This window comes from Meriones unguiculatus, chromosome 15 (assembly GCF_030254825.1).
Source record: "Meriones unguiculatus strain TT.TT164.6M chromosome 15, Bangor_MerUng_6.1, whole genome shotgun sequence".
Taxonomy (NCBI): Eukaryota; Metazoa; Chordata; class Mammalia; order Rodentia; family Muridae; genus Meriones; species Meriones unguiculatus.
In genome coordinates this window covers 78,416,275-78,443,144 of record NC_083362.1, presented here as the reverse complement: position 1 = coordinate 78,443,144, position 26,870 = coordinate 78,416,275, and the positions used below count along the sequence as shown (strand labels likewise).

The window sequence follows — 26,870 nt, the reverse complement described above, 5'->3', positions numbered from 1 at the left end:
GATCTTCTAATTTTCTAATGTCAGCCTAATAACCTCACATTTTTAGCATTAAAAAATGGGTACCACACACTGTTAGGGATTCTGGGGATGCAGAGATGGAAAAGATCATGTTTTCATTCTTCTAGCTGTTTATGGTTTAGTGCAGAAGATATACTTGTAAAAGAAAGCTTATTTTACAGTCTAATCAGTGCCATAATGAAAATCTATAAAAAGAGGAAATAGACTATGGTTACTTGCTGGAAAGCCTTCATAAAGAATGTGATTGAAAATCAGTACACTTGTAATCCGGCACTTTGGATTGTGGAGGCAGAAAGATCAAGAGTTCAGGATCAGCCTCTTCTGCATAGTGAGTTCAAGGTCTGCTTGGCCTACATGAGACCCTGTCCCACAACCTTGAAGTTATGGTCGTTGAACTGGGGTTTAAAGAATGATTAAAGTATTACCAGGTGGAGTTGGCAGATTGGAGTGCTGTAAACAGGAAGAGTAGGAGAAGAAATGTTATAGCCAATGGCACATACAGCAAAAGTTTGAGAATTTGATAAAGAGCTGATTCCTTAAATGGCAAAGGGTTTAGCTGAACCTGTATGAAGACATCTTCATGGCCTGTATTCAGTACCTTCCCAGGCTGATTTGGACAGGATTGTGACCACTGGAATGACCTATGATATTTTGTAAGATAGGTTCTTCATTAGTGTCTCCCAACTGAAAATAGAGTCTTGGGCAGAAAGCATGTTTTTTTGTTGTTGCTTTTAATTTGACAATTTAACACAATGTCTCTTGATCATATCTACTGAAAACTCTCCCCACTTCCACTCTTTTTAGACAGCCCCCCTTTTTTGAAAATAACCCATTGAGTTCAAGTAGTGCTTTCTGCATGAGCATGGTGAGCCTACCAGCAACCACAACCAGTAAGAAAAGTAATACCACCACAACTCAGCAGCCATCTATTGCCCATAGCTCTTTAGCTGGTGTGACATTTCATGTCGCCCGCCCCATTCCATCCCATCCCATCTATACTGAGATTGACTGGCTTTGTCTTATGCAGTTAACTGTACTGCTGAGTTTGTGATTGTAATGGCCATGTCCTGTCCAGCGGGCAGTATTTCACAGCGCTCCTCCCCATCCTCTGACTCTTAACATTATTTTTTAACCCCCTTTTGCAGTGTTCCCTGACTTCCACTGGGAACAGATGTTGATATAGTGGCCCCATTTAGGGCTGAGCACCCCACAGGAACAAGCTTTTTAAAATCTCATTTTGTGTTTAAAAAAAATTCTATTATATATAATAACAAAGAAGTGACTTCTTTAGAGTCATTAATGACCTTGCTTTAATAAAGTATTCATCATGAAGATGTCAGAGAAGTCATTTTTAGTTGTGCAGGTAAATACTATTTGGGGTGTGTTTTAAAACTATTTAATCATTAAGAAGCTTATTCTTTCAAAAGTAATATTTCAAAAGCAGGGAATAATGAAGATGTGTGTGTGTACACGCACAGTGCACATTTATCATCATTTGGTTTAAATGAGCTAAGGTTCTCAGAAAAAGTTTGTTCTTAGTAAAGAGTCAGTTCACTCTTCTCACTGCACCCAACATGATATATTATAATTTTAGATTTAAAAAAACAGCTACATTGGCTGGAGAGATAGCTCAGTGGTTAAGAGCACTTACTGCTTTTACTGAAGACCACGGTTCAGTTCCCAGCACCCAGGTGGCCATTCACATCTGTCTAAAACTCCAGTTTCAAGGAATCCGACATCCTCTCTGGCTCTTAGGGTGCCAGGCAGAAACATGGAGTCAATACATACATGTAGGCAAATCTCAGTCACATAAGATAAAAAGAAATCTTTGAAAAGAAACAGCTACAAACCAGGAATGGTGTGTGTGTGTGTGGGGGGGGTTACGTGTCTAATTCTAGCACCTGGGGATGCTGATGCAGGGAGATAAGAGATTCAAGGCCAGCTTGGGCTACAGTGTGTGACTGTGCCTTCTCATAATTACTTGATTCTAGAAGCTCTGTGTAGATAGACAAAAGAAACTGTAAGACTCTTGATGGATTGTAGCCACACTTAGTTAAGTTCTAGTCCCAAGTGCTTCCAGACAGTGGAGGTGCTCTGTCATTGGTCAGGTCTAATCTCTCTTTCCTGTGTCCATTTTTTTTTTTTCAAGGCTGTCAGACTTTTTAGTGATAGCCTGTTGGCCTGGCTCATAATATACTGCAGTTGGATGTCCTTTCTGTGTCTCACACTGATGAAAGCTTGCACCTGGCAAATTCAGCAAATGTTTTGAACCATTTCTGCTGCATTGAGAGACTCCTGTGTATCCAAAGTAGGCTGGCAAACAGTGATTTTTTTTTTTTTTTCTGTTTTGAAACTCTTATCTCTTGGTGTCACCGGTCCATGGCTGCCTTTGCTGATGTAGGCCATCTCCACATATTTAATCCACCCAGGATGCATTTGTATGCATGTGTGTGTGAGCACAGGATAAAAAGCTGTAATCTCAGCACTTGGGCAGTTGAGGCAGGAGGATCAAAAGTTCAAGCTTAGTTATTCTCGGCTAGATGTTGTGTTCAAAGAAGCCTGGACAACGTAAGATGGTCTCAGAAAAAATTATAAATGATGCTTCAGTAAATAAAACAATCCAAGCAAGATAGAAAGGCAAAATGGTCATTCTTTACATATTATATAATTACTTAATTGGGAAATTAATCAAAGCTGTTGGTAAAAAGATTTTTAAGTAAGGTGGTTGACCAGGCAATAAATATCTGCAACTCTAGATTTATTTCTTTACTCTCTTGTTTGTTTGTTTGTTTTTAACACAGGGTCTCTCTATGTACCCTTAGTTGTCCTGGAACTCTGTATGTAGACTAAACTGGCATACCTCTGTCTCCCAAGTGCTGGGATTAAAGTCATGTGCCACTACACTGGGCCTTAAGTTTCTTATATGTAGAAATACATAGAAAATAAAGTAAAAATAAGACATGATGGCACACCCCTGTAATTTCAGTATTCAAGAAAGTCTCTTGAACATACACATAACCATTAGCCCACACATACACCACACACACGCACACTCATGTACACCCCCCAACAAGAAAGTTGGTCTGATTATTCATCACAGACATGTGTGAACGTAGAAATGTGCATGCCTGTATTATATATGCCTGTATAGTAATTCTTCCGTAGGTAGTAACTCTTGGGTTTTTTTAAAGATATTATTTTTAATTTTGAATGTGATGAGAGACACAACATACAAGTGAGTGCAAGTCTCTGTGGAATGGCCCATCAGCATTGGATTCCCCTAGAGCTCCAGTTGTAGGCAATTGTATGCCACCCAGTGTGGGTACAAAAGCAGCATGCATTCTTAGCTACTGAGCCATCCTTCTGGCCCCTTGATGTTTTGGTGTTTGTGTGTTTTAGTTTTATTTGATATGTATAGGTGGTTTGCTTGCATGTATGTTTGTGCACCATACACATGCAGTGCCCACAGAAGGCATCAGATCCCTTAGTGCTGAACTTACAGTTGTAAGCCATCATGTGGGTATTGCGAACAAAACCTGGGTCCTCTCAAAGAACAATCAGCACTCTTAATCATTAAGCCATCTAGCTCCCTCTTGGTATTTTTAAGTAGAATACTTTTATTTGTTCTTTGACAATTTCATACATGTAAACAGTGCATGTTGATCATAATGCATCCCCAGCTTCACCCTTCTACTCCACCCAGGTACTCCTAATGCTTTCTCCCTCCCTACTTTGAATACTTTTCTTTTGTCCTTTTGTTTCTTAATAACCCATTGAGTGCAGTTAGTGTGCAGTGCTAGAGAGTGTTGACTGATGTTACTCATCTGATCTTGTGCAGGTAATCATAGCTGCAGCAGATATGCTCTGACGTTTCTCAGTACCCCTCCCCATCCTCCAAGTCTTACATTCGTTCTGCACCTTTTTCTGATGTCCTCTGAGCTATTATTGTGGGTGGGCTGGGGCTGATGTAGATGTCCCATTTAGGGCTGAGCACTCAATACACAATCTCAGAATTAGTTCTGACTAGTTTCATTAACTGCTTACTACTCCAGAGAAAAACTTCTCTGGCCAAGGGTGAGGGCAGCACTAATCTGCAAGTCTAAGCATAAATATTTAAAAGGCCATTTGACAACACACTGTTTTTGTTTTTATTGTTTTTGTCTGTTTTTTTTTTTTTTTTTTTTTTTGAGAAGACAAGGTTTCTCTGTGTAGCCCTGGCTGTCCTGGAATTGTCTCTATAGACCAGGCTGGCATCAAATTCAAGAGATCTGCCTGGCTCTGCCTCCCAAGTGCTGGGATTAGTGGTTAATTTAGCAAAGCAATAGTAATAAGCTTCTCCCTAGGGTCTGTGATCATCAGCTCCTTATCAGGCCTGAACTTTTTCCTGTGGAACAGACCTCAGTTGAATCCAGAAGCAATTGGTTATCTCTGTAACCATGTGCCACTGTTGCACTAGTATTCTTACCCCATTTACAGTTCCAGTCTCTGTAGAGGCCCACTTAGAAGATTCTCTTATTTTCCAATTTGAAAGAGCTTTTTTGACGAATTATTTTTTGACGTATTATTATTATTAGCCACCCAAGTGCTATGTATTGTTTCTTAACTGAGTTGATGGGAGTCAGGTGCAGTGTCACACGCCTGTAATTCCTGCACTCAGGGAGGCAGAAGCAGGTGGATCTCGGTGAATTTGAGGCCAGCCTGCTCAGCAAATCGAGTCCAGGGCAGCCAAGGCTACACAGAGAAACCCTGTCTACACAGAAAAAAGCCAACTGGCCAAACAAAAAAACTTGATCTGCTCGTGGATTTCTATGATTTTCCATCTACTCCTGTCATTTTTACGCAGGCAGGTTGGTAACTGCTTAGAGTAGGTGTTTAAATTTGATTAGTATTTAACGTTTACATTTTACTGCCTTGTGTGAGTCACAAATAGGCCAAACGGTGTAGAGTGAGGTTATTATATATCTTATCTTGTTTGTTGAACTTTTCCAGTTTTCTTGTCTAGAAATTCCAATTCCACATTCTCCCCCAGTTGTTGAAATATTTTGTGAACATTATTCTTTTTATCTGATGAAATGCAGTATTCTGCCCGTTTCATTTAGGTTTATTGTATTTTACATATGTGTATGAGTGCGTGCCTGCTTGTTTGTATGTATGTATACATGTATGTGTGGTGCCTGTGGAGGCTGAAAGAGAATCATCTGATCCCTTGAAACTGGAGTTACAGGGGATTGTAAGTGGCCATGTGGGTGCTAGAAACCACACCCAGATCCTTTGTAAGAGCAACAAGTGCTCTTAACTAACCTCAGCCATCTCTCCAGCACATCCTACCCCATTCATTTTTAGTCAGTCTCTTCTGGTGCCTGTGACTTTGTCTGTTCCTGGAGTCTTCTGTGGCTCCCAGTATTCTCTGTGATGGTGTCTTGGTTTTCAGGAACCATGTGCACTTCTTTTATTTTACTTTGAATTGGTGAGGCACATCCTCTGGTATTTGTCATACAGTAGTTGTGAGAGCTTGTGCACCTGAAAGTTTTTTCTGCTGTTTCCTGCATGAAATTTGGGGCATCATTTAGCTTTTTTCCTTCCACCCTATCCTGAGATGTTCTCTTTGGTGAAACAGAAGATTTTTCTCTGAGGTTTAGAACAGAACAGGACTTCTTTAGGGGCTATTTTCATCCTGTATCTTGCCTACACATTGGGCCTCTTCACTCTGAAATTCATGGTCTCTGCTGGGCATTTTTCTTAATTTATCACTTTGAATTCTTCCCATATACTTTATTGTTCTTTCAAGAGTTCTCTTGGTACTTCTCAGTTATCACAAAAATTTAATTAAATCTTCTACCTCTAATTAAAATTCTAAATTGGAAGATCAGAATTTGATGTTTGGGGGTACAAAGTGATGTTATGGTTGGATACAATGTGCAGTAATACACTATGGATAATACGCATTGACTGTAGCAAGTACTTGTTTTGTGATGAAAGTACTTGAAGTTTACCCTCAAGGATTTTGGGATTTATGATACATTATTTACCGAGTTTGTAACACTATACAATCTTTATTGACATTGTGTACCTTCAGCTTTCATGTTCTTTCTGGAAGATGTTCTCAAATTTATCTCCCAGCCCTTTTGCTGTGCTGGTCTAAAAGCTTATTTTGCTCTTTGTATTTCTGTTTTAGAACTTCCTATATTTTTTCCTGGGTGCCATATCTATATATATATCCAATAGATATTCTAAGTTTTCTTTACCCCAAAGGCACTATTTGCTTAAGGCTGCTCACTCTTTCCTTCTTCCTTCCTTTTTTCCTTCCGTTCTTCCTTTCTTTTTCTTAACCTCCTGGCCTCTGTGGGCACCTGCATTCATGTGTGCATACCTACACACAAATACGTAACCATAATTAAAAGATTAAAAATAAGTCTTTTATAAAAATTCAGATGTCAGAGAAGCTTAAGTGAAATTTCAACCTTACAATTACCTTATAATTGTATTTTTCCCACATCAGACTGGCAATAATAGATATAATCATCTCAGTTATTGTCAAGGGTGACAAGGATGGTTCACAGGATGTAACTGGACAGTTGAAGGCATTAGAAGGGCAGTTCATTCTGGAAGTGCAAATTGATGCATTGCCTGAAAACAATGTATTTTTCAGGAATTTGACCTAAGGAGGTTCTGGCCCAACTCAACATAGACCTTCCTTTTCCTTCCTTTCACTCCTTTTTCAAAGAAACTCACTAAGTAGCCCAGGCCAGCCTCAAGTGCTTGATCTTCCTGCCTCAGTTTTCAAATGCTGAAATTAGAGATACGAGCTACTACAGCCAGCCAAAGAATTTTCTTTTCAGCATTTTTGGTAGTTAACAGCAAGACAAAAAAACCAAAAAATATAAGCTTGTTAGGTGTGGTGGTGCATACCTTTAATCCCAGCACTTGGGAGGCAGAAGCAGGTGGATCTCTGAGTTCTATGGGCATAAAAAAGTACAGTTTACTCAGGAGTTCCATCAGTGGGGGATTTATTATTATGTTTACTCCATTTAATGAGTTAGAGTTGTACAAGTCTTAGACACCATGACCTCTTTATATATAGAAATCGGTGTGGCAAATTGTAGGTGTATATAATGAGATTTTGTTTTTATTTAAGCCATTATTAATGTATGTACAGAAAATATCTGGAAAAGATTGAACAATGATTTTGGAGATATTTCTTAAAGAATAAACCTGGAGCCAGGCATAGTGGTTCATGCCTTTAATCCCAGCACTGGGGAGGTAGAGGCAGGCAGATCTCTTAGTTTGAAGCCAGCCTGATCTACATAGTTAGTTCCAGGACAGCCAGAGCTGCATAATGAGACCCTGTTTCAGAAAGCCAAGAAAAAAAGAAAAAAGAAAAGCAAAGAGAAAGAATCTGGGAGAGTGATGATTTTTACATGGTTCTGTTGAATTGTATTGCTTAATGATAATATTACATCCCTTGCTTGACTATTCCTATCGCAGCTACACATTCATACCAATGTATTAATTCTACCAATATTAACCAAACTGAGTGTTAATGTAGCCCCTCCTGTCCCAAGCCAGGCCCTGCTGTGGGCAGAAGACTCTAGGGTAGATAGAGACTCTTTGCTGTGACAGCAGGCTGCATCTGGAGCTATGAAAGGAAGTTGATGATGAAGAAAGCAAAAGTTTGGCTGTGAGCAACTGTTACAAATTCTTTTCAAGAAAGTTTCTGAAATTACTCTCAGATTTGCCCTTTATCCCTATGTGTTCTCAGAAGTTCCTAAAGGTGGACTTTGAAAGCATGCAACAGTGTTTGCTATCTTAGGTTCAGACTGCTGGGCTTTGCTTCTTAAAACCTGACTGGATAGAAGTTTGAGGTATATTCCCTGGAAGACCTGCTTTTAGTTTGGGGCCTGTTATATTTTGTTCGTTTTGAGAAAGGGTCTTGCTGTATCGACCATGCTGGCCCTGAGCTCAGCGCGTAGCTCAGATGGGCTTTGAGCTCTCTTGACTCGGTGAAGCACCGCTGACCAAGTGCTGAGGTTACAAGTGAGGGCCACAGTGCTTGGCTTTTGGTAATGGGCTCCGGTTTGGGGTTGGTTTTGTTTGTTTGTTTGACAGTATCTTACTGTGTACTCTTGGGTGGCCTGGAGTTTTCTGTGTAGAGCAGGGTACCCTTGAATTCAAGAGATCCTCCTGCCTCTGCCTCACAATTTGCTAGGACTAAAAGTGTGCACCACAATGCCTAGGTTCTGCTTTTTTTGAGACAGGGTGTCTCTCTGCACCTGTATCTCACAGACGTGCTAAACTGGCGCCGTGTAGCTCCTAGGGTCAGCCTGTCTGTCTCCCCACTCCAATTCAAGTGTGTGTGCTGTGTCTGGCTTTTATTGTGGGTGTTGGGGACCTACACAGAGGTTCTCATGCTCATCTGGCGAGCACTTTAATGAATGGACTATTTCCCCAGACCTTGCTGTTCCAGTTTAAATGTGAAGAAGTTAGTCCCTGAGAGGGTTTGTTTTTACAGCTTTGGAATCAGAGCATTTGATTAACTCAATTCATTAGACATCAAGTTTTAATTTAAGATTTATCATTTTAAGAGTGATAAATGGAATTGATAGTCACTTGTATCCATCATTGTGGTCCATTTCACTGTGCCTGGCATAGTGATGCCGCATGCCTTTAGTCCTAGTACCAGTGAGGCAGAGACAAGAGGATCTCTGAGAGTTCAAGGACAGCTCGGCCTGCATAGTGAGTTCTAGAACAACCAGGTTGTATGATAAGAAAGCCTCACTTGGTAGACATGGTGATGGACGTCTGTAATCCCTATACTTGAGAGGCTGATGGCAGGAAGATTGTGAGTTTGCAGTCAGCCTAAGCCACATAACAAGACCAAAAAAAAAAAGCCACCTTACCTGCTAAAACTTGTATTCATTGCTTTCTTTATCCCTAGTATTGATTCTCAGCTGGGACAAATTGTCTGCAGAGACTGCCTGGCAGTGCTTGGAGACCATTGGTAGTCTCGACTTATGGGTGCTTCTTGAATCTACTGGTGAAAACTAGGGATGGTCGGGGTCCTACAGGGCATAGGACAGCCTCCCAAAGATTGTCTGATCCAAATACCAGCAGCTTTGGTTATAAAGCCCTGTCGTACAGGCTCAGTTAGTAAAATATTGTAATTACCAGCCCTATTTTTCAACCTCAGGTAGTAGAGCCTGGTGGAGTAAAGCCTGTGGCAGGGATGATTTGGTCCTCTGTTGCTTGCAGTACAGGTGTCCTGGAGATGATGTTGGTAATAGAAAAAAATCTGTACTGCTTACCTGTGCCGGGTTTGGGTTAAACAATGTGCATAAATTCACTTAATCCTCACAGTGACTCTAAAAGGTACAGGAGAGGATACAGGTATAGAGAATCAGAGAATCCAGATTTGACATTTTTTTATTTCTCTTGTTTTCACCCTCACTTGTTCTGTTTTGTTTTATTTCTGAGACAGGATTTCTCTGTGTAGGCCTGGCCATTCTGGACCTCATTTTGTATACCAATCTGGCCTCAACTCACGAGATCTGCCTGCCTCTGCCTCTCAAGTGCCAGGATTAAACGTATATACCCCCACTCATCCAGCTCATCCTATCTTTTAGAAGTTAAAAAAGTTTAAATATTAAGCCACAGTTACCTAGTGAGTGGCTACAGAATCTCTCTAAAGTTCAAGGTTAAAAGACAAATGTCCACCCTTTTTTTTTCCTAGTCTAGGAGTGAGGACACTCAGGTCTTTGCATAAAGATGGATATTCAGTCCCAAAATACCCATTGTAGAATTGTTCTGTGTCCCTCAACCAGCAAACCTTTACTTTTCACCAAGTACATATTCATAAATAGGTTTCTGGTAAGGAATGAATAAATCTCAGTCCTAGAGCCAACCCTGTATCCAAAGCCCACCTTTATAGCAACCTGCTGCTGGTTAACACTGGAGTCAAGACTACTTGTAGCTGCCTTCAAGAGATTGGCTTTCTAGTCTAGACTACCTGCTGTATTAGTGTGTGTGACTTGTCAGCGATCTAGCTCCAGCGATTCTAGCCACATCCTGCCACCCTTACTCTAAGGACAAAACACTGATGAACATCTTGTCTGGGTTCCTCATATCTTAGCTGGGTAGTTGAATTCTCAAGGATGCCAGTACATGTTTGAGGGGATAAAAAGGATATTGTTGATTTGTATTTGGCACACTTTCCTTTTAACTGACTTTGAATTATAGTGGGCTTTAGGGATCTAGATCCCAGTTTCAAGCTCTGGTAAAGTATTTGCTCTATGTTAAAAATAATCTAGTCATCAGTGCTCAGCTTTCTCTGGGGGTTTACATTGTCCTGGGTTTAATAAACTCTTGAGGTCCAGGTATACATACATGTCAGTGCATTCTGTGGCTGAACTCAAGTGTTCAGAGCCCACTGTCCTTTGACCCTGTACTTTGGTTGTTAGGAACAGTATGGCTTGACAGTGTGTGACTATGTTCTGTAGCAAGAGAAGTGCTGCCTCTTCTCTCATTTCTTCCTCACTCTCTATGTGGATCACCTTCATTAGCATAATTCCTTTGCCTTTTGGTATCCTTTTGCTGGGTGGGGAGGCAGGGACCACAGGTTGGCTGGGGCCATCGAGCAGTGGTTTGTGTGTCTGCATAGTATTGAGCTGCTGAAGGAATCTCTGACCATCTGAAGTTGTCCTGAACAGACATGTTTTCCTTTCGCAGCTGATTGAACTGGCTGGTCCCAGTGCTAATTCTGGTTACTTTACAGAAATAGGAAAGTGACTTCAACCAAATACAGGCCTTTTGAGTTGTCATCTGTACTACTTACATTACCTCGAAGGGGTACTCTCTTCCCAGTATTTGATCTCCACAGCTGGGATGTAGTTAGTGGAAATTGGGGATATTCTTGACTCTCACCTGGAGTCAAACAGATAAAGACACATGTCTGGGCTCCTAGGGGAGGGAAAATGGCCCCCTGTGGGTTCCTTGGCAGCACCACCTGCAGAGCAGTCCAACCAGTGGAGGTTTGAAGCCTGGAGGGAAATAACTACTACAGTGGTTGCCATGCAGAGGCCTTGGGGAAGTGGTAACTGGAGAAGAAAGGGCTCTGACAGGCCCACCAACAGGTTAGAAGAAAGGAGGGAAAGAGAAACAATTACACAAGTAGAAAACTAGTAGAAAGTTTTGAAACAGGTTTGGTTTGGCTGTTTTTTGAAATTAAGGTAGAGATGACTTGTAGATATGTTCTCTCAGGGGTCCCTTTCCTGTATAAAGTGTGTGGTTCTAAATGCCTGCCTTACTTGATAATGTTTCAGACTTGATAAAATATGTGTGAGTAGAAACATATATTGTAGGTTTGGGTTTTTTCTTGTTTGTTTTGTGGTTCTGGGAACCGAACCTGAGACTTCAAGCATGCAAGGCAAGCACTTTAGCTTTTAACTATATCCCCAAGGTTATTAGTCAGGATTCACTAGAGTAACAAAACTTAGAGAATGAATCAATCTCTCTTTCTGTGTGTGTGTGTGTGTGTGTGTGTGTGTGTGTGTACACATACATATAATAAACGAGTATGGTTATATAATTATGTACTATAAATATTATATGCAATTACATATATTATGTATATAATAAATATAGAATGACTTACAGAATTTACAGGCTATGGTCCAGATAATCTAACAGTGGCTGGTTGTGAATGTTCAAGAATACAGCAGTTGTTTAGTCCATGAGGCTGGATAGCTCAGCTGGTCTTCAGTACAGGCTGGAATCCTGAGGAAATAGGCTCTAATGCCAGTAGGAATGGACTTTCAAGACCAAACAGGCAAAGAGTAAAGAGTTTTCTTTTTCTTTGCCTTTATATAAGCTTCCAGCAAAAGGTGTGGCCCAGATAAGAGGTGGGCTTTCCCAGCTCAGATGATCTGGATTAAAGGTGTGTCTTCCCACCTCACAGATCCAGAATAGACATGGATCTGCCCGTTTTGAATTAGGCAAAAATCCCTCACAGGTGTGCCCTCCATTTTTGGATTAATTAATTCCAGATGTGGTTAAGATGACAGCCAAGAGTAGCCATCATACCAACCTTTTTCCCTTTTCTTTCTTTGATTTGTTTATTTTATTCATGTGTGCATTTATTTATGTATGTACAATCCAGCCAGATTCTTCTCTGAGCCAGAGGCAGGAGGATCTCTGTGAGATTGCCAGCCTGGTCTAGAGTGAGCCCAAGCCCCATAGTGAAACCCTGTGTCAAACAAAAAAACATACAAGCAAACCACATACACCCCATCCTCCCCTCCCCGGAAAAGACAGGGTCTTACTCATCTTCATGGCAGGGTCCTCTTGCCTTAGCCTCTAGAGCAGCTGAGATTACAGGTGTGCCTCATAGACCTGGCAGCTCTGTGCCCTTATTGTTAGATTTTGTACTCAAGCCTGAGAGTAGCTCAGGGACGACTCCTGCTACTGTGAATGAAGTCAGATGGGCTGGGTTGTGTTCTTATGTATGCATGGTTAGCTACTAATTTTACTCTTATGTGATAAACAGTCAAATATCTGTAAGTATTTCAGGGCTCAGTGATTAAGAGTACTGGCAGTTCTTTCAGATTCTTAGCATCTCCGTGGCAGCTCACAACCATCTGAAACCACTTCTAGGGTATCCGATACCTTTTTCTGGACTTTGGCCATCATGTGTATGTGTACACGTGATACACATACATACTTGCAATCACCTATATACATAAAAGAAAATATTCATAATATCCAAATGGAATTATGGATAGTGTTTGCTTTTTAGGTTTAAAAAAAATTTTTTAAGGTAATTCACTAGATGGTTTTACAGCCCTGACTTAAATCTTTTGTGAGACATCAATTTGAAGAACACCTCTTTTCTTTTGTAACAAGGCTTCTATTTTGATACATTTGCTTCTGCTGGGAGCTGACATGCCAGTCCCAGAGGACTAACGTTCTCCATTACCTCTGTTGCCTGCACAGTGAGCCCTATGGAACTGTAGGGTGGCCTCACACAGGACTCTTAGCCTTCCTGGGCTTTCCCTGGCAGTTTTGGGGACAAAACTAAGAGGCAGAAAACTCAGTCAGGAGCTTCCTTAACTTACACAGATTCCAGAAATGGTTGTCATCATACCGCTTTGAGATTGGTAAGTGCAAGGTTGGAGAAAAGATGATGTTACTAAAGAAAATCAACAGAAGCCAGACTATCTGTCTCCTTGACCCTGTGAAACAGGAAAGACACATTGTTGTGGAGTGATGTTTTCAGGGTGCAGATGCTGCTGCTGCTGTCCTCGCCTTCTGTCTTTGGCTCCTTTTTTTGGGCTCTGCTTAATTAAGTGAGAAAGGAGCCCTGAATGGTAGGAAGGGAAGGTGTTCTTCTGAATGAAGATCTTTTCAAGGTGTAGTGTTAATTTTACACCCAGATCTTTATGCAGATTGTGGCTATGAAATGCTGATGTGATAATTAATAGGTGTTTTTTTCTCCATCAAATTTCAATGATTAGCTCCAATAGTAAATTTTGCTTGACTGGACTGTTGAAAATTGTTTGAAGATATTAAAAACTTAATCATTCATTTATAAGTCTGTAAAATGTTTGAATTCCAATGTGTAGTTTTACTTGCCTTCATTCACTAATTCCTGCATCCTGTCTTGATAGGGATGCTCTTTCAAGGAAGTGTGTATGTCTGTAATTTCCACTTTTAGCCATTGCTGATTGATGGTTGTTCCCTTACCTTAGTCCTTGGCCCTTGGATTGTGTCATGTGCTTGCCAGTCAGTCTGTAAGCAGTTTTGAGTTTTTCATCTTTCTGTCATTCAGGACAGTCTGTATTTGGGTCCATAGCACTGGTCACAAACTTCTCCTGGAGCACTGATCCTGTCTGCTCCTGGATAAGTAGATACTTTCTGATAATCTTTTATTTTAGCTACTTTCAGGAACTTTGGCTAAATGAGTAAAAGTCAAAATGAGTATCATTACATCTTTTTTAAAAAAATTTTTTAGCTGTGTGTGAATGTGTACGTGTACACAAATAACAACCACATACATATATTACATGCATGTGGAGACTATTCTAAAACCTAGCAGGACTACTCCCCTCTGGGCTTTAGGGAAAAGACTGTACTTTGCTTCTTCTAACTTCCTAGTGGATACCCCATTTCTACCTCTTTCTGTACAACTTGCTTCTTTCTCTTACTATTCTGCCTGTCTTACAAAAACACATATAATGAACTTGGAGAAGAGCAAGCATCTTTTGTGATAAAATTTCCTGGGCCAAGATTTGACATCATCTCCTTTATCCGGGTTTTCCTGTCAACATATATACATACTCTATTGGGTATGCATAAAACTTCAGTTTTGCCAGCCATCTGAACTCTTCTGTTCAGGGCTCCCAGAACTTCAGTACAACAAGAGGTTTTTCTAGACATGTCATTTGCAGATAGTACTATTTGTCTTGTTGCTTAGTTGTATCTCCTATCTCCTTAGATTGCATGTTTGCCAGTCTTGGATGTTAACGTCTTGTGATTTTGTTGCTCATGCTAGTATAATTGTAACTTTTCACTAAATATAATATATGTTACTTCTGGGAAATATTGTTCATGTAGGCATTTCCTTAGCAAATTGTAGAAAGTAAGGCATCAGTGTAAACTTTCTTCAATTTCTGGTTTTTTGTTTTGTTTTGTTTTTAATAAATGATCCTCTTTCAGTCTCTGTGTGCTCACACTCCTTTAAGCTATAAATAAAATTTCCTGAAATTGAATCATTTCTACATCTGTAGAATAGATCTCTAAGCTGTAATGTTTATTCCCTAAGTTGTGATTGATTTGGTAGGTTAGTGTTGTACTTAAATTTTTACATGTTTATATATGGTTTGAATTGATAGTCACTTTGCAATGTGCTCTCCTTGTTTTGGGGTAGGGAGAGGCAGAACCATGTGTGCCCTATTTTTCTCTAGGGAACCCTCTTTTCCACCAGGTAGAAACCATGTGTTTGGATAGAATGGCTCAGCTGTGTGGGTAGATGCTGGTTGGTTTGCTGTGGCCCCTTCACTACAGTTATTGGTCCCTTAATGGGCTCAGAACCCAATTACTGCCAGTGAGACACCAAAATAATTAGTAAGGCCCCCACGAGAGAAGGAAGCTCTTATTTCCTTAGGAGATACTAGATGATATAATTACTGCTGTTTGTAACACTGCTCTTGTTCCTGAACCAGGCATAAGGTAATTTCTCTCTCTCTCTCTCCCCCTCCCTCCCTCCCTCCCTCTCCCTCTTCCTCCTTACCTTCCTCCCCTCCTCTTTCTCTCTCTCTCTTTCTCTGTGTGTTTCTGTATGTGTGTTTATATGTGTGTTCTTTGTTTTTGTCAAACTAGAGTTGCTGTTCTTTTTCAGAGTGACGCGTAGGTTGTATTTCTGTTCTGGTTTTTTTGTTTTGTTTTGTTTTTTGTCTGATGGATGGCTAGGCTTTCGTTCTTCCTTATAACACAGGTTTGCTTTACCCACTAAGTCTAGTGTTAATCACATTCTGAAGGCTTTGATAAATAGTGCTCTTTGCTCTTTTTCTTAAAAAGTATTTTTCCTAGGAAATTCTTGAAATATACAAAAACAAACAGAAAACCAAAATATTTCAAAAACTACCATCCAGCTTTTAATAGTTGTCAGCATATTGCAATTTTATCTCTTCATGTCTCTATACATTGGTTTTTGCTTTTAATATTTTAAAGCAAAGCAGTTTATATCATTTCTTAATATTTTAGTGTATTACCTTTAGTAGATATGAGGCTTAAATCATAGCTATTGTTTTATGTTATTAATATCTAAAATGTATTATGTATTCAGTTTATCAGATATCACAAAAAAGTATATTTATACTTCGCTTGTATGAATCAAGGTCAGAGGTCCTTCCTCCCCTACCCTCCTATTTAGCTTAAGCTGGCTCTTAGAAAATCTGTAAAAATATATTTCCTTTTTATAAAAGTTTCCTTTAAACAGTTTGTTTATGAAAGTATAGGGCATCTGTGCTGTGGGGTGTCAACGTTCTGTATTTGGCACACTGCATTTTGTGTTCTTCAACATGATTTTGTCATGCTTACATTTCCTGTAAGTTGAAAGCTGGAACCTAGGTTTAAACAGCTTACTTGATTTCAGGTATTTCCACTCCCCCCTTTGAAGGTAATGAAGAATATTTTATGGGGCTGGAGAGATGGCTCAGTGGTTCAGAGTAGGCACTGCTTCCCATATCAGGGACCTCACAACTGCCTCTAACTTTTTTTTTCCAGGAGGACCAAACACCTTTGACCTCTGTCAAAACATGCACAGGCACACACACAAGTATGTTTTGTCTATTAAAAAAGAATATTTATGGACACTGCAAAATGTTTATTGATTGATCAGGAGACACGATGTCTGATGTAGGATAGGTTAGTGGATACAGACAGTGCTATCAGGATGATTTGTTAAGTTTTTTGTCAGCCAGTTATCTAATAGGCTTAACAGTCATTTTGCTTGTTGCTTGGGTCCATTGTTTCATTGGCGTATTGGTTTCCTGTTGCAGCTGTTCAAATTACAAGATTGTAACTGAAATGGCTCTTGCTGAGCTAGTCAGAGGGTCATTGGGCTAGCTCCTTATGGAGGCTCCTGGGGCTCCCTCGCCTTTTCCCTTGGTGTAAAAAGCCATCATTTAGCTTACCCACCCGGGTTCTATGCATGCTAGGCCAGCACTCTACCACTTGAGCTATATCCTCAACACCTTTGATCTTTTTGTTTGGTTCATTGGTTTTGAAGCATGGAGTCTCATATCACCTAGATGGCCTCTGGAATGTGGGATGACCTTAAACTTCTGATCCAAGTGTTGAGATAACAGGAGTTGCTACCACACCTAGTTTTACCTAGCTGCTAGGCAGCAAACTTGAGCGTGTGGCTAAAAAGAGGATGCTCAGAGGTTAAGAGCACTCATTCTTGCCAGGGATGCTGGTTCAATTCCCAGCACCCACATGGTAGTTTTTAAATTATTTATATTTACTGTTATATGGGGGTGGGGGGGTAAGTTTATGTGCGTGCAAGTGCAAAATGTTTATAGAGGGCAGCATATGCCCTGAAAGTGGTGTTGCAGGTGGTTTTGAACCACCAGGTGTAGATGCTAAGAGCCAGACTTCAGTACTCTGCTAAAGAAGCAACAATTATAGCTAAACTTGATCCAGCCCTCAGATGGGAATCTTACTATGTTGCCCAGGCTGCTCTTGAACTAAGAGAATCTTCTATCTCTGTAATTCATCTTTTACAGTAATAGGTTCCATGAATTACACTTGGAGAAAGACTTGCAATTTCATTTGTATATCTATCAGTTAGATTTTTATTTTATTTTCTTACAGTTTATTTATTGTGTGGGTGAATTCATGCACATGCTACAGTGTGCATGTGGTGATCAGAGGACAGCCCACAGGATTCTGTTCTCTCATTCAACCAAGGAATCAAACTCAGGTCCTCAGGCTTGGCAACAGGAATCTTTATCCACTGAGCTATCTCTCTAGCTTTATTAGTTGTAATATTTACAACTAATTCCTGTGTGTTTTGCTTGTCCTAAATAAAGAAAATAGTGTTGAAAATACATTGGAAGTAGCAACTTAAAAAGGTAAAAAGTGGTTTTTTTGGAGCCTCATACCTCTAGAATTTTGACATATAGGTAGTTGTATGTCAATCCACTGAAAAATGGTTATGTCAATCTTAACCATTTTAAGAGACTTGTATTGTCAAAGTTGATATCCCTCTTCCTTGCTTAAAGCTGCTTCCTTTTTGTTGTTGGTTTGGGGTAATTTGGGGTTGTTGTTACTTTAAAAAAATAAACAAAATGTGTATAAATACACCATGTGTATGCAGTACCTATAGAATCCAGAAGAGGGTGTTGAGTCCCCTAGAACTGTAGTTAAAGATATATAAACCAGCATTTGGATTTCTCCAGCCCTGTTTGTTGTTTTGCTTACATGCCTGTATGTGTTTATAGTGTGCTCATATGGGGCACAGATGAAGGCCTGAATTTGACATCAGGTATCAGCCTTGATTGCTCTCCAAGTTAGTGAAGTTCTTACTGAACCAAGAGGCTTGCCCCATTCCATCTCTGCCTCCCCCATTCCATCTCTGCCTCCCCAGCGCTGTGATTACAGGTGACTGCCACAACTGCCTGGCTTTTACATGGGCTCTAGGAATTCAAAGAACTCATTCTTTTGAGGCAAAGCTTTTATATCCACTGAACTCTCTCACCCCCCCATGTCTTCTTGCTTTCTGCTACAGCAAGATGACCAGTACTGTCTATATCTCTTTCGGGCCTAGAGCCATGTCTCAGTGACTCCTGGCCCAGTGGTCATTGTGCGAACTGCCACTAGATCGCTTTTCATGCAGGCAAACACAGGAAGTGTACCCCAGGCCAGAATGAAGAGACATATAGATATTTCCAGTTCAAAAAGTGACTTACGGGGTTTCTACCTTACTGTATATCTTCTTCTGAATATTTTGATTCTTAGGAATATAAACTTGATTGCCGTGTCATATGTAGGTATAATCAACATAAGAGAACTTTGTATATCTTTAGGATATATAGCCAGTATCAGAATAAGAAAATGGATAGTTTTATACTTTTTTTTACAGTTCTGATTTTTATGGTTCTAAAAATAAAGCTTTGAACTACAGTGTATTTAGATGTGCTTGGCTTGGCTTCTATCTCTGATCCCTTTCTGTTGTCCCTTTTTCCATTGTTTTTCCCTCCCACCCCCATGGCAGGAAAGATAGAACTACTAGGGTCTTGGGTATGCTACCCGCCTGCCTTCTAATTTTGAAAATGTTTATTAATTAGACCATGTAATAGACTTTGCAGTTTTGCTTTCCTGCAAAGGAGATGGCCTCAAGCCAATTGTCTTTTATCTTCCTTCCCTCTTTGTGTGGTTCAAGTTTTCTAGTAGAAATTATAGTTAGTGAGCTGAGGAGATCTCTTAGGTAATAAAGTGCTTTCCTTACAAGCATGAGGTTCTGAGTTTGAACCTACATTTAAAAGCTAGATTTGGCCAACTGTGGTAGCTTATGCATTTAATCCTAGTTCTCAAGAGGGTGAGGCAGGCAGATATCGATGGGTTCAAGCCTTACCAGTTGCTGGTATTCATGTTATTCAAAATTTGTCAATGCCCTCTCTATCCCTTTTTTCTATTCTCTATGACTTAGTGTACATCCAATAAGATACTGCATATACACAAGCCTATCTTTCTAAAACAGAGTTGTCTTTTTCTGCCTCATGGCACTGGATGTAAGGTCGAGGTCCTCTTACCAGACTATAGTCAAAGCTCTGATGTCTGCCACTTACTGACTGGGTAGAGCACTGAGTGAGAGCTTGGGCTTCGCACTCCAAACAGGTCTGATGATTAGGTTCCACTTGCTTTCTTAGGTAAATTAGATTTACATAGCTACTAGAATTTTTTGTGTCTTTTTTTAAGTAGATCCAGACTTAAGAAATTTTAAAACAAACAGAATATAGTATTCTTTGAGAGTTTAAAGATAGTTTTCCCTTATTGACATAATTTTTAAAGCTATTTGTCTTTCCTAAGAATTTCATTATAGTAAACTTAATGTTTAGAAACATTTGACTCTTGCTTCATTATTTGCAGTGTTTTTAAATGTAGTTACATTAACAACAGGTATGAGAGTAAGCCCAGTGGACTCTCTCTGAACTAAAACATCTCTGGTGGGCCCCATAACTCTGGGCAGTCAGAAAGCAGACTGTTAGCAGGACCTTGGACTTTTCAATGCAATGGAGGTTTGGTCTGCTAGGTCTGTAGAATGGCCTGCTTCATTTCTGTAGAAATCTACTCACTTATTGTATGGTTCTACTTATTTGTTACTGTATGCTTTATTCTCCTGACATATATTCTTTTAAAAAAAATGTGTTCTTTATTTTATTATCTGTGTACATATGTACTGATTATTTCAATATTTATTAAATTAGTATAGAATGTCACTAAATACTAAATACATTCATTTAGTGATTGTGCTCATTTATGGCTAGCATCCAAACAGCAAGATACCTACTCTAGGCTAAGTTGCTGTAGGTGTCATCACAACTTACAGAAACTCCACCTACCCCAAAATCTACAAACAGGTAAAAGTTGAGTTAAAAACAGTTTAGCCAAGGTAACCTGAATCATGGCTGAGCAAGATTCTAAACTCAGGAATTACGGCAGCACATTTGATGTTTTTTATACAGTCTGTTCACTTTGTTGGTACTTGCGAGTACTAACCTAAAATATAAATACGTATTTTCACATTTCTGAGAAATACATGCCCCTAAGAAATAAGCCAGAATACTAGCCATTGAAGAAAAAAATTGATACCTTTTCTGTTACTTCCTGAAGAGAAACTGGTAGAATTAGGGGATCAAAACAAACAAACAAAAACAAGATATTGTGGCTAAGGTGCCTCCATGGGTTTGGGGGGGGCGGTTGGCGAAGCAAGACCTTCCCTCAACAAGGCATAAGGTGAGAACCAAATCTTTCAAGTTGTCTGCCTTCCATATGTACTATGTGGCATATGCATGCCCTAACTCAGTATATACACACACACCCTCAATAAAAGAAATTCTATGTTTTCTTTTGTTTTACAAGGTTTCTCTGTAGCCCTGGCTGTCCTGGAACTCACTCTGTAGACCATACTAGCCACGAACTCACAGAGATCCTCCTGCCACCCAGTGCTGAGATTAAAGGCATGCACCACTGCCACCACCACTAGGCATAATTTTTTTTTTTAATTAAGCAAAAAAGCTGACAAGATTTCTCATTGTGGATAAAGGTACTTGACTCAATTCTAATGACCTGAGTTCTAGTAGACTTTGGAACTCATATGTTGGAAAGAGATCTGACTCCCAAAAGTTGCCTCTGACTGCCATGCAAACTATAACATACATATATCCCATCACACACCTAATAGATGAGTGTGTTTTTTTTTTTTTTTTAAGGAAAAATGTTGAACATTTACTTAAAAAAAAAAAACAGACATTAAAGAAACTGTGGACTAAATACAGCTACTTGAGTCTCACCCTGAACTTGTGCTATTTTATTTTGGGCTGCTGGACTGTATGTGTGATAATAAACATCAGTGAAAGAAAAGTCAGTTTTGATATATTCATTATTAAAATATTGCTGCATGTTTACTTAAGCATAGTCATAGAAGGGGGTTACACTAATAAAAGTATAATCTGAGCTATATGTATTTACAGATTTTTAGCTATCTAAAAATCTGTAAATACATATAGAAGGATGGAAACCTTTCTTTGTCCTGACCTGGTCACCAGTCTCAGTATGAATGACCTAACTACTAGCAATGTAGCATGTTTGCTACAGATAAATTTAAATTATTCTGTAATTTTTTAGGTAGGGAATGTCACCACCCTAGAGATGGTGAGACCTGAGAGAGTGGAGCTCATAAATGAGGCAGACTGACTTCTCATTAGTAGTTAACTTTATTCAGAGCATCAGCCAATTTATTCTGAGGGTTAAGAAGAATCATATGAGTCCGGTACAATCTCAAGGACAAACCACTTGTGACAAGAACATGTTTTTTCATGCAGGCTATAAAGGATAGTTTTTAAAGCATTTAATTGAATATATGCAGCAACAATAATGAATAATCTGAAGGAATCTCATCCACTACACTTGGGAGGAGCATGAAAACACATTCCAAGAACAGTACTTCGTTTTGAAGACACTGAGGACACAAAAGTCTTGTCTTCTTAAGTTATTTTGCTAGGCTGGGCATCAAACCTAGGAGCTTGCACATGTTAGGCAAGTGATCTACTATTGAACTACATATTGAACCAGCGCTGAAATTCTACTCCATGATTCTTAACCATCTTTCTAGTATTTGTTCTTAGGTTTGTTTTATTGAATGTTATGTTTGTGAATTATTTCTTTGTTTCATGTTTTTTAATAGTTATATCTCAGGTTCTTGTGACTATAACCTATATAGTTTAACATATTTTTTCTCAATTGTAGTTTTACAAATTTTTATGGTATTAGGGAGCAAAGCCAGGATTTATGAATGCTAGGCATGTACTAACCACAGGGCCACACACTTAGTCTTTTTTTTTTTTTTTAAGGTAGGTGTGTGTGTCTGTGTCTGTCTGTGTCTGTGTTTTGCCTGAATGTATGTCTGTGTACCACATAGTGCATAGTGCCCAGGGAAACCAGAAGAGAATGCAAACAGTTGTGAGCTTACATGGGAGTACTGAGGATCAAAATGGGGTCCTCAACAAGAGCGGCAAAGGCTTTTAACCACTAAGCTATTTTTTAAACCCCCCCTTTTTTTAAGAGGGGTGTATATGTGCGCATTCATTCAAGAGTGTTTTGTAGAAGTGTTTATGGGGATACTCAGTTTGTTACTTGGGTGCTGGGATCCAAATTTTAGTCCTCATGATTGCAAAGCAAGTGCTCTTAACTGCTGAGCCATCTCTTCGACCCCCTGCATCTTACACCTTGAACTTCCGGACTTCTATACTGTAATTGACCTGTCAATGTCTTTTTTATCCTGTTATGAAATTTATTCCTGAGTATGCCTTCTTTCTGTTTGTTAATTTTTTTTTTAGGGTAATGGAGACTTAAAGCCACTCTGAACACTCCCCAGAGATGCTTTTATCTCCCAGCCCAAGCCAGTCAGAAAAGATATAGTTGTTGCTATGTTGCTGGTCTTCTCTTTTCCCCTTAGACCTACTTTCTGTTTAGGGTATAGCTCTTTTAGGGAATCATGACTTGGGGAATTGGAGAGTGTGTCTTATGTACTAACATTTCTCTATTAGCAATCAGGAAGCTTCTTCCATGTTCCTTGAGGAATAAAAACCAAAATATTGCAGACCACTGTTCACTTTTGAGACAGCTAGCATTCACACTTCCCGTGTTTTAGTGTACCGAAGCTAACTCGTCATAATCAGCACTCCAGGAGCATCTAAGATGTTTTGTGATGCACATTTAACATATGATTTTGTATCTTTTTCATTTGAGGTAAGGTCTTCTATGGATAGCTAGATTAGTCTAAATCCTAATCCCTGTGCTGAGATTACTACACCCTACACCCTCCTTAGTTTAATAATATCTTCACTAAACCCATGCTTTGTTTTATTTTTGAGACATCATATTACTTTGTAGCCCACTGTGACCTTGAACTCCCAGTTCTCTGCCTCAGCCTCAGGAGTACTGGGATTACAGGATCCCACCACACCCAACTAACTACATGGAGGTCTCCTGTAGTGCAGGTACTGTGCCACCTTGTACTTGTATGGACTTCCTAACTTCCCTGGAGGTTTCTTGACAGCAGACTTACTGACTTGTGGATATTTACCCTCCTCATTTCTCTCGCCACAGCCCTGAGACCTCAGTAACAAAAGAACAACAACAAAAACATTTGTTATAGTTGCTGGTTGGTTAATCTCCAGGGGAAGACAACTTGGTGCCTACAGAGGCTTTAGGAAACTCAGTGACTATGCTGGCAGCTTGGAGATGCCCTTGGATCTTTCAAGTAGTACACAATCTTTGCCTTCAGTGTTTTATGTCATGAAAAGCTGTGATGTTCCTGCCAGCTATATTGCTGGCTCCAGGGCTTCTGACCTGACACCTCAACTTGCATCTAGTTTCCTGTTCAGCAGCCCCCATCCCCGTTCTTTGCATCACAGTCCTCTTTCTCCTTGTCCTTTAGTCTGCAGTCCAATTAGGGCAGCTCTTCCCAGTCTCTCAAGAACTGCTGTGCTTTTTGTAATGCCCATCATAGTGCTGTCACCTTCTAAGTATGTATCAAGTCTGGCTTGCTTATTTTGTTCACGGCTGCAAATCCTTTTGAGCCTTAGACTGTAAACTACAGAAGCCAGCCCCCTTTTGCCTTTACCACATATCAGTGTCCCGACCTGATGGCTCACACCTATAATCCAAGCACTGTAGAGGGAAGCTGAAAAAAAAAAGAATCTCTAGTTCCATACAGTGAAACTGTCAAAAGGGGATAAGGGGGATAGGGAGGGAAGGCAACTGGTTGTGCCCTCTGCTGTCGGTTACTAGCCTTTAGTGACACCCATCCCATGGTCATATCATGAGATACATGTGCTAATGGATCGCGCTGACCTGTTTGTTTTGTGTAGTTCAGAAGTGTTTATGTCACCTCAATAGAGATTCAAAATGGTACATCTTCAAACACGATTGGGCAGAACTAGCCCTCTTTTTCAAAGAAGGAAGCACCCTGGGGCTCTCTCCAACCCAGTATGGCAGAGGAAAGGCACACACTGAAGGCGGGACCCCGAGTAATACACGGTTTTGGAGTTTGTTATGTTGGTCCTTGAGGAACGGAGCAGCGGTTTGTAGAGGTCGGGGCTGGAGGAACAGAACCCCTAGAGAATGAGATGTGCTCCACCAGCATGTAAAATGGTTTTCCCGTCCTCGGAGCTTTGTTTTTCCTTTTGGTGATAGTTTCTGGTGGGCTCAGTCAGCTCTTGTGACCTCGGCTCTGGGTCCTGCCTGTTCTCCGTAGGTAATTAACTTCCCAACTCCTCGCCCCCTGTCAGGCCGCAGAACTCTTACGGAGTTGGTCGGCTCCCGAGCGCTCTGGGGACCCCGCAGCGGGCGGGGCGGGCGGCCGGTCTGACGTGTCTCGGCGGGATTGGAGCCGCCGCCCTATATAGCAGCGGCGGCCCGGGCGCCGCGCCTCGGAGCGTCCCGGCTTCTCCCGCGCAGCTGCAGACGGACGGACTCTCGGACGGTCACACTCACGAGTGAGGATCGGGCGAGCTGGGGGGCGGGGGGCCGGGGGCGGGGCGGCGGGGGTCTTCACCGCCGGACACGGCCGGGGTCGGCTTCCCCGCTCCGCGACGGCTCTGGCGCCTGGTCTCCCGCTACCGCGACGGGCGGGGGCCCGCTACGTGTCACTCTGCGCATGGCTGCGCTGGAGCGCAGAAACTTTCCCAAGTCCGCCACGCGCCGCGGGTCGGCTTGCCGGCCCAGGCCGCCTAGACTGCTGGCTCCCCGGGCTTGCCGCCGCGGTGGGGGAGGGGAGCGACCTGGCCAGGTTGGTGACGTGGTCAGCGGAGCCGGCCCCTCCCCCGCACCCCTTCCCCCATGCTCGGCCGCACGGGGCCCTACGGGCCGTGGACCGGACCTGGGTCAGTGGCGCACTAGTTCGCGGCAGGCGTGGGGTCTTCACCCGGGGCCCCTGTTTGCCTCACGGTGCCCCGCTGCACCTCCACCTGCGGCGTCCGGCTACGTGGTCACTGGAGGACTCCCGGCCCAAGTACTACTTGGATGCGCCCCAGGGTCCATGGGGGAAAATACATTACGGAAAAATACCGAATTTGGATAAAAGGCAGGGAGGCCGAGCAGGATACTGTCCCTTTAAGCCTGTCCCCGCCCGCGGGCGCTCTTGGCCGGTGGGAGGGCCGTGCTGAGGTGGCATCTGCGAAAGTTCCTCCCAGGCTGGGTCTCTGACTTCCAAAGCTGGGTGAAGCGCTAGGCCGGCCTTGGTGGACACAGACTTAGTTTGTGATCTCAGCGTAGCTGAGTTTTGTTTTTAATTTTGGAGTGTGTACTGGAGTATTGGGGTACCTTCTCAGGAAATCTGAAGACATAAAAGTAAACAGTTTCAACTTTGGAAGAGAAACCTGAATCTCAGCTGAAGGTTTTCATTCTGGAGGTTTTCGGTGCCCTCCATGCAGACTGGCCCACGATATGAAGAACTTAAGCCCCTCTAATTGAGGTAGATATGAAATTCTTTCTGTAGTGTAACTCAATTCTCTTTGCATACTATTGCCCCTTACATAAGTAGTTGGCACAGCTTATTTACAGGGGAATCAATTTAAATACTTCCTTGTTCAGAAGCAAAAAGGAAAAAAAAAGTAGATTTCTTCACATACAGCTTTTTCTGTTTTCTGGATTAACAACAGCTTTTAAGCTGTGGCAGCTTCACCTTTCTCTTTTGCAGGAGTCCCTGTTGCTCCCTGGCTTCTACCTCTCTTCCTTTAGTTCTAGCTGTGTTGAGAGCTGACCTTTTTTTGCCATGTTCATTTAATATGCTCTAAGAAGTAAATTGTAATGTCCAAATCTGGATGCTGACTGACCCAGTTTACTGTGGTTAAAAGGTGGTTGAGATGTCCTCAGTGCTGAGGGTCTGGAGGGGCTGTAACCACTGGAGGAAACTTGAGATATAGAAAGGCCAGAAGAGGAAGGCGTACAGGTTTCCTTGTAACTTGACAGAACCAGGGAGGCAGGAGAACTGGGTTCCCAGGAAGGCCATGCACTCTTCTCTCTGGTAGTATTTGAAAATCGGATTAGAGTAATGTTCTGACTCTTTCAGTCCTGACTTGTATGGTTCAATTCAGCAAAAGTTCCAAATGTTGGGCTCCTAAGCTATTCTCTTGAGAGTTTAGCCAGTGGGGATGCAGGATGGAGGACATATGTTCAGCTGTGGTGGTTGCTGCACAAGGTGTGCATCCAGGTGCAGCAGGTTAGGCCTCTGAGTATTGTCAGTAGAGGTAAAACAGGAAGCAGTGGGTGCAGGTGGGTGTAGAGGTAGAGGGAACATCGCATGGCTTGTGCTGTGTTAAACCAGATGCAGTGGACACTTGAGCCTCGGCTGTCCCTGGCTGCCAGAGGGTGTTTGCACTTGTCAGGAGCTCTGGAAGCTGCACTCTGGTTTCTTCCTTGGCAGTGATAGTAGGCTTAGACATGGAGGTGCTTTCGATATCCACTTGATTCACTGTAAATACTCCTAGAAAGGGACGTCTCAGTGTGGGAGCATGCTTAACAGAGATAGTTCATGAGGGGCCCTGTGTTACCATTTGTGCAAGGCAATAATT

The 26,870-nt window shown here is 41.4% G+C and overlaps 1 protein-coding gene across 4 annotated transcripts in view; it reads left to right on the top strand.

Annotated features, from left to right (window-relative positions):
* The window catches only part of Hdlbp (high density lipoprotein binding protein), a 61,397-nt gene that overhangs the window by 1,721 nt on the left and 32,806 nt on the right, over positions 1–26,870 (top strand). Inside the window, exon 1 of one of the 4 annotated variants that reach the window (XM_021632043.2) lies at positions 24,650–24,794. The exons of 2 other annotated variants lie outside the window; for them this stretch is intronic. The gene's annotated coding sequence lies outside the window, so the exon portion shown is untranslated. Of the gene's footprint in view, positions 1–24,649; positions 24,795–25,628; positions 25,772–26,870 lie in introns of those variants that run through there. One more of the 4 variants, XM_021632045.2, reaches the window with a different exon arrangement.